Source organism: Ochotona curzoniae, unplaced genomic scaffold (genome assembly GCF_017591425.1).
Source record: "Ochotona curzoniae isolate NIBS_2020 unplaced genomic scaffold, NIBS_Ocur_1.0 scaffold_4683, whole genome shotgun sequence".
In the NCBI taxonomy this organism is placed as follows: domain Eukaryota; kingdom Metazoa; phylum Chordata; class Mammalia; order Lagomorpha; family Ochotonidae; genus Ochotona; species Ochotona curzoniae.
In genome coordinates, this window is record NW_024467121.1 from 15,140,488 (window position 1) to 15,153,696 (window position 13,209).

The following is a 13,209-nucleotide window of genomic DNA, read 5'->3' on the forward strand; positions in this document are numbered from 1 at the left end:
CGAAAGTTCTTCTCAGTCCTTCCCTTCCCTCTAGCGAGGAGCAATGAGTCAGTTCAGGTCCTTAGGAAGAAAACCTTGCCCCTTACGTTCCTTATTCTCCACTCACCCTTGAGGGAAAGTCGTTCCTTCATAGACTGGTAAAAGCAAGGCCTCTGAGGCTATTTTGAGCCATTTCCTTGACCACGACAAGATGGCGTTTCGCCAACATTTTCTAGGTCCATTGTCTATGTCACTCCTGGTCATTCCCAACCCTCATGCTAACCGTTGCAATGCTTGAGTATCTGGTGCAGAGCAGGCCTTTCACCAGGCACTACCTCTATCATTTCAGGTGATTCTGAAAGGTAGTTATCTGCCAAAGGCTCAGGCTTGGAGAGAGTATGGGATCTACCCAAAATCACGCAATAAACTAAGCTTCAACTCCAGGATTTCCCGGGTTTGTAGTCCGTGTCTCCCCAGTGTGCATTGCTGCTGCGATGATTACAACACTGAATTAACAGTGACCCCTGAACTGTTCCGAACGGTGGGAAGGTCCCTTCTTTGAGTGAGCTGCAGTTTCACAGCGGGAGCCCCTGGGGTAGCAGAAAGCCCTGCCAGGCCCACAGTTCCTGTTGCGTTTGTGTTGACTCCAGCATGCAGTGTCTTGATTTCAAACAAAAGAGGCCGAGGTCAAGTTTAGACTTAAGGCCTCTCCATGCTTTTGATAAGGGGAGCATGAACTGCGTCTCATGAGAGGAAGGGAATGGTTTGAATGTTAATGTCAAGGGCCTTCCTCCAGCCCCCAGTCCCAAAGCATTCACACTAGTTTGACCTAAGATTAGCCTTCCTTTTTCAGAAAATTTAGTGACATAAGTGGACACTGGATGATCTGGATTATTCTGGCAACACTCATTTGGGGGCTCTTGGAAAGAAATCTAGATGAAAAGTTTCCTGGGTCGAATACACGGTGAGAACCTTGGATTGGGAGCGGCTTCATAGGTCTCCTTGTCGCTGTTCTTCTTTTAAGATGAGAAATGTGCCAGCCAAGGAGGCTAAGTGACTAGTTTAGGTTCACAAAGGAGAGACTTGGCAAAGCCAAGACGGCCCCACAGACATGTGGCTAGGGCACTAAACTTCCTGTCACTCTATCTTGTCCCTTGGGGCCCTCTTTTCTCACTGTTGTTGTTTGATGGAATATTTTTTTAAGATCATTCAATAAAAAAATGAGACCTGCTTTTGGTAGTAAAATCAACTCCAGAGTAACAAATACAGTTAAAAAACAAAACAAACAGCTCTGACAAAAGGCAGATCCGTATAGCACTGTGGGGAAGGACCGCAGCCAGTGTCATGGTGCCTGGCTTTGAGTCGCAGCTCCAGTCGCCATGCATGCCAGCTTCCCTGCTGATGTGCGCCCTGGGTGCTGGTGGCCATGGCTCAGGCACTTAGGTCTTTGCAAACCCATGAGGGAGAGCCAGATGAAATTCCAGATTCCTGCCTTTGACCTGGCCGAAGTCTGGCTGTGCAGGCATTTAGAAAGTGAAGAATAGTCTGTGTCTATTTGTCTGCCTTTTACATAAGTAAAAAGCCCATTCATTTTTTTTTTTTTAAATTAAAAACCCTCTGACTTGAACTAGAGTTATAAAAATGGTCTGGTGAACAGTCTTCAGTGGTAACCTGCTGGAGCTTCTAGAACAGGAGACTGCACTGCTATGACCGGGCCAGGTCGTGAGGCCAGTGGTGTCTCCTTTTGCTGTTGTTTGTGGAAAAACAAAATTAATTCTGTATCTGCACAGACACTAAATGGCCACTTGCACCTACACCAGATACACTTTCTTTCCTTTATAAAAGGAGAGCTAGGGAAAGAGATAAGAGCCCAAACTCCCGGGGGGCAATGTGGATAAAGCCTTAGCGAACCGGGAGGTTCAGCCGACCTGCAGTCTTGCCTCCAAATGGGCTGATAGCAAAGCTTTTACTGTCACAGACAGCCTGCTAACAGATGATCATTGCCTGGCCATTTATTTCATTATATTTTTAAAAGCCTGATCTCAGGAGGAGGAGGTTTTGTGTTGTGTGGATTCCTCAAACAGCTCTGCATTGCCTGTTCCTTGTTGTACATGGGGCACTTACCCAAGAGCTGTCTACGCTTTCACATGTTCCCCAGCTCATGTCCAGCTTGGGGTATAACTGCCTTGTGATTCAGGGTTGTCTTTAGAGGGAGTGCCGTGTCAGGTGGAAAATATGATGCGTGTTGACCTCTTCTAGTTAGCATCTTTTTCCGAGGCAACTTCGAGTTAAAAGGAGCATGGGGAGGTGGGTGAACCTAATCTAGGGAAGGCCTGAAGGGCAGTTCGTACCTTTGCAGGTCGGAGGGGTTGGGGTGATGGGGTGTTGGGAGTGAGGGGTAGGGAGGCGGGGTAGTGTGGGGGGTGTTGGGAGTGAGGGGTGGGGAGGTGGGGTAGTGTGGGGGGTGTTGGGAGTGAGGGGTGGGGAGGTGGGGTAGTGTGGGGGGTGTTGGGAGTGAGGGGTGGGGAATTGGGGTGGGATGTTGGGAGTGAAGCGTAGGAAGGTGGGGTGGAGTGGGGGGGTGGTAGGAGTGAGGGGTGGGGAGGTGGGGTGGGGTTGGGGGTGGTGGGAGTGAGGGGTGGGGAGGTGGGGTAGTGTGGGGGGTGGTGAGAGTGAGGGCTGGGGAGGTGGGGTGGATTGGGCGGTGGTGGGAGTGAGGGGCGGGGAGGTGGGGTGGGATGGGGGTAGTGGGAATGAGGGGTGGAGTGGGCGGTGGTGGGAGTGAGGGGTGGGGAGGTAGAGTGAGGTGAGGGGTGGTGAGAGTGAGGGGTGGGGAGGTGGGGTGGGATGGGGGGTAGTGGGAATGAGGGGTGGAGTGGGCGGTGGTGGGAGTGAGGGGCAGGGAGGTGTTGTTGGAGTGGAGTGTTGGGAGTGAGGGATGGGGATGTTGGGTGGGATGGGATGTTGGGTGGGATGGGATGTTGGGAGTGAGGGGTAGGGAAGAGGGGTGGGGTGGTGGGAGTGAGGAGTGGGGAGGTAGGATGGGGTGTGGAGTGGGGAGGTGGATGGTGGACAGAAGGGAGATAAATTTTGTAGATAAAGAACCAGAATCCTATAGCCTTCTGTTGGAGATTGTGTCCATCAAAAAACAAATAATTCTCAAATGTTTTCTTTTGAGACAGATGGGGACACAAGAGTGATGCTATGGATTTCCCAGAGACATTTTCTGACATACAAGCTTTTCATAAATAGTCATCTCCAGGACAGCTAGTGCAAGGCTGGTTTAGTGGAATTCTATCTGGCAAGGTCTATGGTGGTCCAAGTTACATTCTTTACAGAATGTCTCTACTTCTGTAGTTGTTGGTACCTTCAGGGAAATCTGGACAGATGTGACATTTAATTTCTGATGTGACATTTAATTTCCATTTTGATATGCTGAACTGGGAGTTCGACACTCTGGCTTGGCTGCAGATGTGTTTGGGGTTGAGTTTATGGTCTTCTTCAGGCTTAAGTAACATGAATTAAAGGAGAAGTTCTAGGTTGCTTGGTCTAATTGAAACAAATTATCAAAGAAAGTGTGAGATCCATGCTCACTCTGGCAGCACATGTACTTAAACTGGACCGATACAGCGAAGATTAGCATGGCCCCTGCACAAGGATGACATGCAAATTCGTGAAGCGTTCCATATTTTAAATTATGTCCTGCACTTACAGCATTTCTAAAACTTAAATATCTTCTAGATTTTTCTGGATAAGAGATACACTGCCTTAAATACTCAAGCTATTCAGTGAAATCTTTATATGTCCAGTTTCTATTACCCACACTTCCCCATGCACGCATTAATTCATATGACATTAACTACTGTTTACATTTTTTATTTTTCTTTTAGAACCTCTTCATATATACACATTTTTTTTTAGGATTTGCCTATTTGAAAAGCAGAGATACAAAAAGGGAAAGAGAAAGAACAAGAAAGAGAGAGAGAGAGAAAAGAAAAGCTTCCATCTGCTGGTTCACTCCCCAAATGACTGCAATAGCCAAAGCCAGGAGCCTCTAACTCCATTTGGACTTCCCACAGGCGGCCCAAGTACTTGAGACATTTCAGTACATTCAGCTGAATCTGAAGTAGAGCAGCTGGAAACTTAACCTTTAGCATTTCAGAATAAATAGTCACATTCTCATTTTTAAAAAAACACATTCAATTTCATATACCTCGGAGGGGATGGCGTTGTGGCATAGTGTGTTAACCTGGGCACCGGCAATGGCAGTATATCATCGTGGGCACCAGTAGACTTAGGCCCTGTGCGCACAAGGGAGACTCAGTGAAGCCCCTGACTCGTGGTTTTCACTTGACCAACTCCAGCTATTGCAGTCACTTGAGAAGTGAACCGCTGTGTGGACGATCTTTCTCTGTGTCTTTGTAACACTCCCTTTCAAATAAATCAATAAATTTTAAAAAGGAAAGAAAGAAAGGAAAAGGAAAACAAACTTATACTTTGGATTTTCTTTGTAGGATTCATTGCGAGAGCTTTTTAAATGTTTTAAAGCTCATACTATTCTTTTGTTGTGCAGTATCAAAACTGTTTGCCTGTCTTCTAGCAATACATTTTATTTTGTTTCCACTCTTTTGGATGACACTGTAATAAATAACCTTGTTCATAATTAAAAAACAACAACCGAAAAGAAAGTGTGAGATCGCAGCAGTGAGTTCAAGGGCAGCGGTCATTGCATTGACCTCCATGAATATCACAATGTCATAGGGCAGATTCTCTTCCTAAAGGTAGATGACCAAATGAGTTGGTGCCCAGGGTACTCACTAACAACTTACTGCTAAGTTCCGGAGCAACATAGTACCAACATCAGCGCCCTAAAGTTGATGGAATCAATTCGTTCTTGAGCTTTTGGGTTAGGAAAACAACTTCCTGGAAAAATGAATCCAAGCCAAATACATGGCACAGCCTGCAAATGTTTGCTCACCTAGTTATTTCCAATGTGCAAGAAAAACCAAGCTGTTTCAATAGTGCTTAAAAAATAGATTGGAAAGTAAATCACTTAGCCCATCAAAAGCTTGGGCTTATTTATTCATCTGTGTATTTAATTTACTATCAAAGAAATGGAGCCAAATGATTGTTTTGGCTGTAAATAGATTCAGCTTCAGGGCTGCATCACCAGGCATCAATATTCTACTTGGGCAAGGATTATTGCGACTGAGTGGGGGAATTGCCGTATTTGAAGGTGTGGCTGAGGAGGAGGGGAGAGGTGAGGAATGTTGGTCAAAGACCACACTTGAGACCCTTCAATTTGATGTCCTTCTCAAAGCTCCTGGATGAGAGTTCATTTATGTGGAGAAAAGTCCTTTAGTGAAACATTCAAAATAACAAACATCAATTAGGCTGTGTGCTCCTAGTATGTCTTTCATCTCCAGGCTGGAGAGCACTCTGCAAACACTCATTAATCCTTCTAAATGCTGCTGCCAGGTAGGTATTAGCGTCTTCCTACCCACTGAGAGGGAAGTGAAGGTGGCAGGAAGCACTTCTCTTCCCTAGAGTTTTCACCTGTGTGGGACGTGGTCCTCATTTCCAATGGGAAATAACCAAATCAGAGAGCAAGAGACAGGTCTAGATGGTTGATTAAGGTGAAGGCACCTTGAACTGGAGAAGTGCCTGCACGTGGCTTTAAGACAGTGTGTCTTTGGAGCAACCGCTCTAAGGGAGGTGTCCAATGTTTTCTGAGATGTATCTATATTTATGTGGAACACATTTGTGTTATGACCTGTTTTCACGATTTTTATCCTGGCTCTGTGTCTAGCGAAGATACAAGCTTGGCTTTGTTTCCACCAAGACATTAGTGAATTTGGAGGCCAACTCCTGTACACATTTTCCTGTTCACAGTGAAAGCCCACATCCCCTAGTGAGTCCCACCCCCCTTTTTTTTCTGTTGATATGTTTCCATAATATATCACCTTAGAACCTTCTGGTTATGTTCTTTGACTGAAGGGGTCTGTGTTGGTTGTCCTGTGTTGATGCTTGTCTCAATGAATACTTCTTTCTGATTGCCACTTTATTTATTTATTTTTGGAGAAAGAATGTACAAGCCCAAATCTCCTGCAACGAGTGGACTGGAATTAGCTACTGTAGCAGAGTTTCCCTGTGGCTCGGTGAGGCTGTGAGAGGTAGGATCAGGCAGAGGTCGGGAAGAGCTGCAGGCAGGATGAGGGAACCATATTTCCTCCTTTTGGCAAATGACACCGAGAGCCTCTTTGCTACCTAAACCTGAAGCCTGGCAGTTGTCCATGCTTCTTCCTTGTTCATCTTTAATTGGTCATAAAATCCTGTTGCTATTACCTAAAGAACTAGCCCTATGGCATCAGTTCATCACTTTTTTTCACCTGGATTTTTGCAACTATGTCCTAAACAGTTCTCCCTGTCTCTCATCTCTGTCCACTTCATTGATTTCCCAATGGCTGCCAAAGTGAAATTTCTACAGCACTCACTCTCTCCCTCCCCAATTATAAATGCACTCATTCCCTACTGGCTTCATGATTGTATCCTCATTCCATAAGATGCCCAAAGAAAGGACATGATGTGGCCTGGGCCACTGACTTCGGTCCCAGCTCTGCTGACAGAGCCGGTGGTCCAGGTTTGAGCCTTTCTAGCTCTCATTGTTTCTAAGATAGTGTAGATCTAGTCATCACATCCTCCAGAAAGCCTTTGCCAGAACTTTCCTCTGCTCTCAAGTCTGGAATGAAGAATGGTCTTCTTTGCTCTGGCAGGACCCTATGATTACCTGAATGAAAGCACTTATCAAATATTCATCAAGTTCTGCTTTCTTACCTTTCCTGTTAGACTTTGGAATCTTGCAGGGCGAGTGGAGTTTTTCATTCCAAAAACCCCATCCAGAGCAAAATGCATAATAGTGCTGAATAAAAGTTTGCCAAATGATTGTTCAATGAGGAAGTAAGAACTCAATCCACATCTCCATGTTGATGGAAGAAATGCAACTGAAGCATCATTGCTACTGCTCAGGGTCTTAACAGGCACGTGGATGTGGAATACAATTGTCCTCAATGGCAACTTAACAGGCCCAATCCCCGCCCTTCTAAATTGTTTTATTTTGTTAAGTAATGTGAATATTACACGTAAATTTGTAGACAAGCATATTTATTTACCCACATACCTTTGTGGTTTGTGTAGAATTCCTAAATATGTTTCTTCAGTTGTTTTGTTGCATTATACAACTTCAGGTTGTGGGAGTCCCCCAGATGGATTCATATCTACACAAATTGTAGAGGAAAGTGATTTATAAAGATCCCATTAGACTTTATTTGAAAAACTTCAGATTGGAAAAAAAAAATTTGTGCTTGCATTTAGGATTAGTAGTATTTGGGTTGGCTCCTCTTCTCTTTTGGCCTAAATGTGGTTCCTTTATAATCCACTCTTTGCATGCTTCTAGGTGTGTCTGGCTTATATCATCAACATCTTAGAACTCATTCAAATCTATCCTGGTTTGACTCTTTTCATCCTCTTATAAATCATCAGAAACGTGAGCTTTTTAGGCTTCCCTTGGGCCAGTGCCGTAGCCGGAATGCCCCCTTTCGCCTGAGCCTCAGCGCTGGTCCACGTTCACTCTTGGGAACACCTCTGTGGTCACTCAGTGGGATTCCTAAATGGTGAAATAGAGGGACAAATGCTATTAGGGAGCTAGTGAAAGTTATTAAATACATGCATGAAATCATGATTTTTTTTAAAAGGAAATATTATGCTTTGGCAATATTTGCAAGATCTCTGGACTGCTTTAGGCTGGATGTTGAACATGGCTCCCTATTTCAGATGGCCCTTCATACCCCCATCTTCCAGTCTAACTTTTGTGCATGCCCTCACTGTTCTGAAAAGATTGCTTTTTTCTGCAGTGCCTTTGCATTAATATTCACTAAGAATGTTCAAGCATCATTTATTCATGTTTCCTTTGGTATCAGACTAGTTAGGTCATAGATACAGAAAAGAGGACTTTTTTTTTTTATGATAAATTCCTCAACCGAAGTCTTTAAAGCCAAAGCATAATTAGAACATACATGCACCTTTTGGGGGTCCATCGGGGCCCTGGGTCACCTGACCAGGGTCCTTGGGCCTGCCTGTGTGGTGGTGCCTCATCTCTGAACCCCTGGAGGCAGGGGATCCATGGGACTTGGGTTGCCTGGCCCCAGTCCTTGGGCCTACCTGCATGGTGGTGCTGGATCCGTGAGCCCCAGGGAAGTGGGGCCTGGCAAGGTTCATCTGTGAGAACTGTCCTCTTCAGTGGAAACGATGGAGTAGGAGATGGCTGGCCCAGATCCACATAGAGGATATGGCAGCCCACTAGGGCCTGCAGAAGACGTCTGTTACCGTAGTAGAAGAACAGAACAAATTGGATAACTACCCCAGTCAAATGATGACAACAAATATCTGGGTGAATGGAGACTCAGGTGAACTATTTCAGCCAATGGACATTGAAAGTGTTCCCTCATTTTTGGATCTGTGAGATGAATAACATTTCAGAACTATTGAAACCATCTGGACAGAACCCTCAGAGCACGTGCCACATCAGGACCCTGTGTTGACACTGGTTGGCCGTTCTCCATCCCTGGGTTGCAAGGCTGGATATGGCTTCTCTCCTTGTCTCCACCCTTTCCCCAGATACAGAAAGAAGAAATAGAAAGTTTAGAAACAATGTTCACACCCACTTTTCCCTAACTCTTACTCCATCCCATCCTGATCAATTATGTAGGAGAATCATCTACAATAAAAATTAAAAAAAAAAAAAAAAAGAGAGAGAGAGAATAAAATGCATGCACCATCCAAGTTTTGACTGGCAGGAGACTACTCGGGTCATAGGGGAGCTGTGATTCCCAATCAAAGTTTTCAGGATCCTCATTTTGCTTCCTGGTTGCTTTCCTATTCTGAAATCCAGATCCGTAAAAAAAGTGCTGGGTCACAATCAATGAAGACAACTTCTGTTTGGTAGGTGCTGCCTGACCTATGGTGCAAGTGAATAAAGGTAAGTTTTTGACTGCGAAGTCCATTTCAGGATTCTGGTGCGGTATAGTAGCATCTGTATACAGCAAATACTCAAAGTTAATTCACTGTAATTACCAAGAAGTGGTTCTATTGCATTTCAGTCAGTTGTTGGAGTCTTTATACAGTTGTTTGAGTGATTGAATCAAATAGCCCCAGGTGCTAGGGTTCTTGGATCATTGGTCAGCCTGGGAATTGTCCATTCTGTAGTGAATTATGGGGATGTTCATGTACTTAACAGGCACTGTGGTGATAAACAAAACAGATGGACTATTTCAGATACAGAGTTTGATATTCCAACATGATTTGTCACAAGATCCATCAAGGAGCATTATATTAGAATGTTCAAAAATAGCCTTCCGATGGACACAGAGCTAAACACAAATATTTATTTGCTTGAAATGCCAAGTTACACACACACATATTTTTAAAGATTTATTTATTTTGAAAGCCAGAGTGATACAGAGAGGGGGAGAAACAGAAAGGGTTCTCTAGATAGCCATATGGCCAGGACTGGGTCAAACTAAAGCCAAGTGCCAGGTACTTCATGCAAGTTTCCCATGTGGGTGCCAGGGGCCCAAAGACTTGGACCGTCTTCTGTCTGTTGCTTTTCCCAGGTCATTAAGAGGGAACTGGAGCAGAAGTATGGCAGCCAGGACTGTAATCAGCACTAATACGGGAGGTTGGTGTCACAGGTAGCAGCTCAATCTGTCATATCACAGCACCAGTCCATGAGTTTTTAAAAATATTAATATTTGGTTCCAGGAAATTTAAGAAATAAAACATGTGAGGGTTTTTATCTTATTACAACTGAGCACATTAGAGCAATTCTATTTGACATGGAATTTTGGTCTAACTATTTTACTAAGACTGCCATTTTATCCTTAATTCACAGAGCTGACCCAACTCATCCCCAAAGATGGAACCAACCCAAGAGATCTGCTCTGTCTTCTAGCCTCTACTTTCTAAATATTTTAGATGAAATGTTATTATTTTGTGGTTTCCTTTAATGAAATAGTCCCTTGGAGTAATATCTACTAGGGGGTGGGCATTTGGTGTAATGATTAAGTCAACTAAGACACCGATGTATGATATCAGGGTGCCTGAGTTTGATGCCTGGTCCTGGTTCCTGATTCCAGCTTCTTATGCACTGCTCTGGAAGCAATGGTGATGGCTCAGGCAATTTTGAGTTCTTTTTTTTAGATTTGTTTATTTTGATTGGGAAGTTACATATACAGAGAGGAAGATCTTCTGTCTGATGATTCACTCCCCAACTGGCTACAATGGCCAGAGCTGAGCTGATCCAAAACTAGGAGCCAGGAGCTTTCTTTGTGTCTTCTACGCGGGTGCAGGGTCCCAAGGCTTTGGCCGTCTTTGACTGTTTTTCCAGGCCACAAGCAGGGAGCTGGATAGGAAGCGGGGCTGCTGGGGTTATAACTGGTGCCCATATGGGATCCTGGCATACGCAAGGTGAGAACTTTGGCTACTAGGCCACGCCACCCGGCCCAATTTTGGGTTCTTGCCGCCCAAGTGAGAAAGATTAAGTTCCCGACTCCTGGTTTTGGACTAGCCTTAGCCTAGGCCATTGTTGACATTTGAGAAATGGACCAGCACATGGGAGTTCTCCATGTCTCTGTAAACAAATAAATAAATAAGTTACAAAAGGTATATGAGGAAGGGACGATCAAGAGTTGTCATCTGAAGACACTTAATTTTTTGTAGTTTTGAGGCATCCAAATAGGAGATTTAAGTTTGGATATTAGCAGCACGTAAATGATTTTGAACTTCTGTACCAGAACTCATGGGGAGAAATGTGGGCAAGGGAAGAGCATCTAGAACTTTCCCGACTTAGATTTCCTTCTTTTGTGTCCTGTGAAAAAGGACACAAAGTTGGATACTTCAGCTTTGGAGACCTGGGCTGGCTCCAGTCTTTAATCTCTTTCTAGATCATTTATCAGAGTGAACACATTCTAAAGTCTCCAAGCTTGCTAATGACAGTTGGCTCTTTTGAATAACAAAATACTATAGGAATAAAGTACAAGAAGAGCCTTGGAAAATGTAAATAAACAGGCAGAAAAGCAGTAGGTTTTGCTACTGTGTAGGCAAGAGGAAGTTAATGAACCAGGGAAAACTTCCAAGGCATATTTAGAGAAGCCCTGACCTTGAGCTCTGACTTAGCAACCTGGGCAGTGATTCATGACTTGTGTTGGAGTCTTGAGTCGACAAATAATCAATCCTGCAGGTACTGATTTATTTATTGAGTGACAAGTAGGTGTTCAGGGGTTGAGACTTTCCAGGCTCTGGCAGAGGAGTATTGAGAACAAAGAGAGAGACCATCCTTCTGAATACTTGATGCAATTAAGGTTATCTGCAAAGCGGGGACCATCCGGAGAAGGACGAACACAAACAGCAAGGTGTCATTTTGGTTATATCTGACCCACCTGCTAATCCAGGGGAAATGTTTCCCCAGTTTGAGATACCAATGCTAGAGTGTTTGGATTGCATTTTAAACACTTGTGACCACTTAGATTTTTTTTTTTCTGTTTTAGTAAACAAAAGGGGAATGTCTGAGCATGTATGATTATTGAACTATTAAGATCATTATTAGAATCAAATCCTTAAGCACTTCAGTATGTGAAACACATTCCTTTTTAAAAAGGACTTCTTTTTATTGAAAAGGCAGATTTACAAAGAGAAGGATAGACAGAGAGACAGAGATCTTCCATTTATGGTTTACCCCCCAAATGGCCAAGGTGGAGCAGATCCAAAGCTAGGAGCCAGGAGTCTCTTTAGGGTCTCCCTGTGGGTTCAAGGTCTCAAGGCTTTCAGCTATCCTCCATTGCTTTCCCAGGCCATAAGCATAACTGCTAAATCAAATGCCCTCCCAGAAATGGAGTTCTTTAAAAATTTTTGTGGAGCTTATGTAAAAATTTATGTAAAAGATGAACATCTCTGAACATGCATGCGTGTGATCTCCACATCTTTTACACCAGCAGCCATGGGGGCAAAGGGATTACACAGCATTTACAAAGTTATTTACCTTTGTAGGATGGATTACATATGCAAAAATAAAAATCTTAAGACCTCACAACAGTGTGAGCCCTACCCCTCTCCCTCAATGACCCCAGCAAGCAGGCGGCTCCTGGGTATGCACGGGGGAGTGATGCATGGAGGGAAAAGCCAGTGGCTATGGGAATTAATACAGAGCCCCAGACACTAAGACACATGATAGGATATAGGGTGGATGACATCTAGCCAGGGCGGGAAGGATGGGAATTGAAATCCAGACAGCCTGTAGTTAGAGGGAGGGAAGTGGGGAACTCCCAGCCCCTGTTCAAGTACATGGTAGGGGGTCCATTTCCCAGAAGGAAGTGCTCTGCTTTTTCCTTCAAGCTTCCTGCTGGGCCAAGCCCATCTCTTACCCAGCTTGGGCAGGGGGCTCTGCCCTGAGGGTGGGCCAAGGACCAGTAGGGATGTTGATGTGAACAAACCAGTTCCCAAACTGCTCCCCACTTCTCCCTTCTCCAACCAGAAGCGGGGGGGGGGAAGGGCGAGGTCAGAAGGGAAAAGGCTTGCTGGGGTCTGAGCTGCAGCTGCCTCCCAGGAGGGAGAGTGGCCCTTGGCCATGGCCGTGCTGAGATGCTCCTCTTCCTCTGGCTTCCTTCTAAGAGGGAGAAGGCTGTGCAGATCTAAGAACAGAGGCGCCTGGGTCCCAGGATTTATTCTATCATTTATTTATTCAAAGTATGTTTGGCTTTTAAAAAAATAATCATTCTTGGGCTGAAAACCAATCTGTCACTAGGCATCAGTCACGATGAGAACAACCCCAAGGGGGAGACTGGGGTTCCTCAGAGGGCCCGGCAGCCCCATCTCTGTTGCTCCCTTAGCCCTCGAGGATCCCCAACCCCAGTCAGTCCAACCAGTCCTGGGTAAACTGAGATTTTTAACAAAGCAAAAATTCACACTAAATGTAAAGCCAGAAGAATGTGCAAATTACATGATGCAGACTTTCCCTTCTCCCCGTCCCCTTGAATGGTCATGGAGTAGAACTTGAAACTCATTAGTTGTTTTCCGTGGAGGCAGAGAAAAACTTTCTAGAGGAGTTCAGGTTTTAGGCGCTTCTTGAATAAACATCCAGTTCACATTATTTTAATTTCTGATCTGGTGACTGATTTCCAA

General features: G+C 44.6%; 1 non-coding gene across 1 annotated transcript; it reads left to right on the forward strand.

Moving 5' to 3' along the window:
• The first annotated feature begins 3,565 nt into the window (after positions 1 to 3,565).
• LOC121148262 lies at positions 3,566 to 3,672 on the forward strand. Its single transcript, XR_005882539.1, has one exon. It is a non-coding gene; the product is annotated as a U6 spliceosomal RNA (small nuclear RNA).
• The last annotated feature ends 9,537 nt before the right edge of the window (positions 3,673 to 13,209 follow it).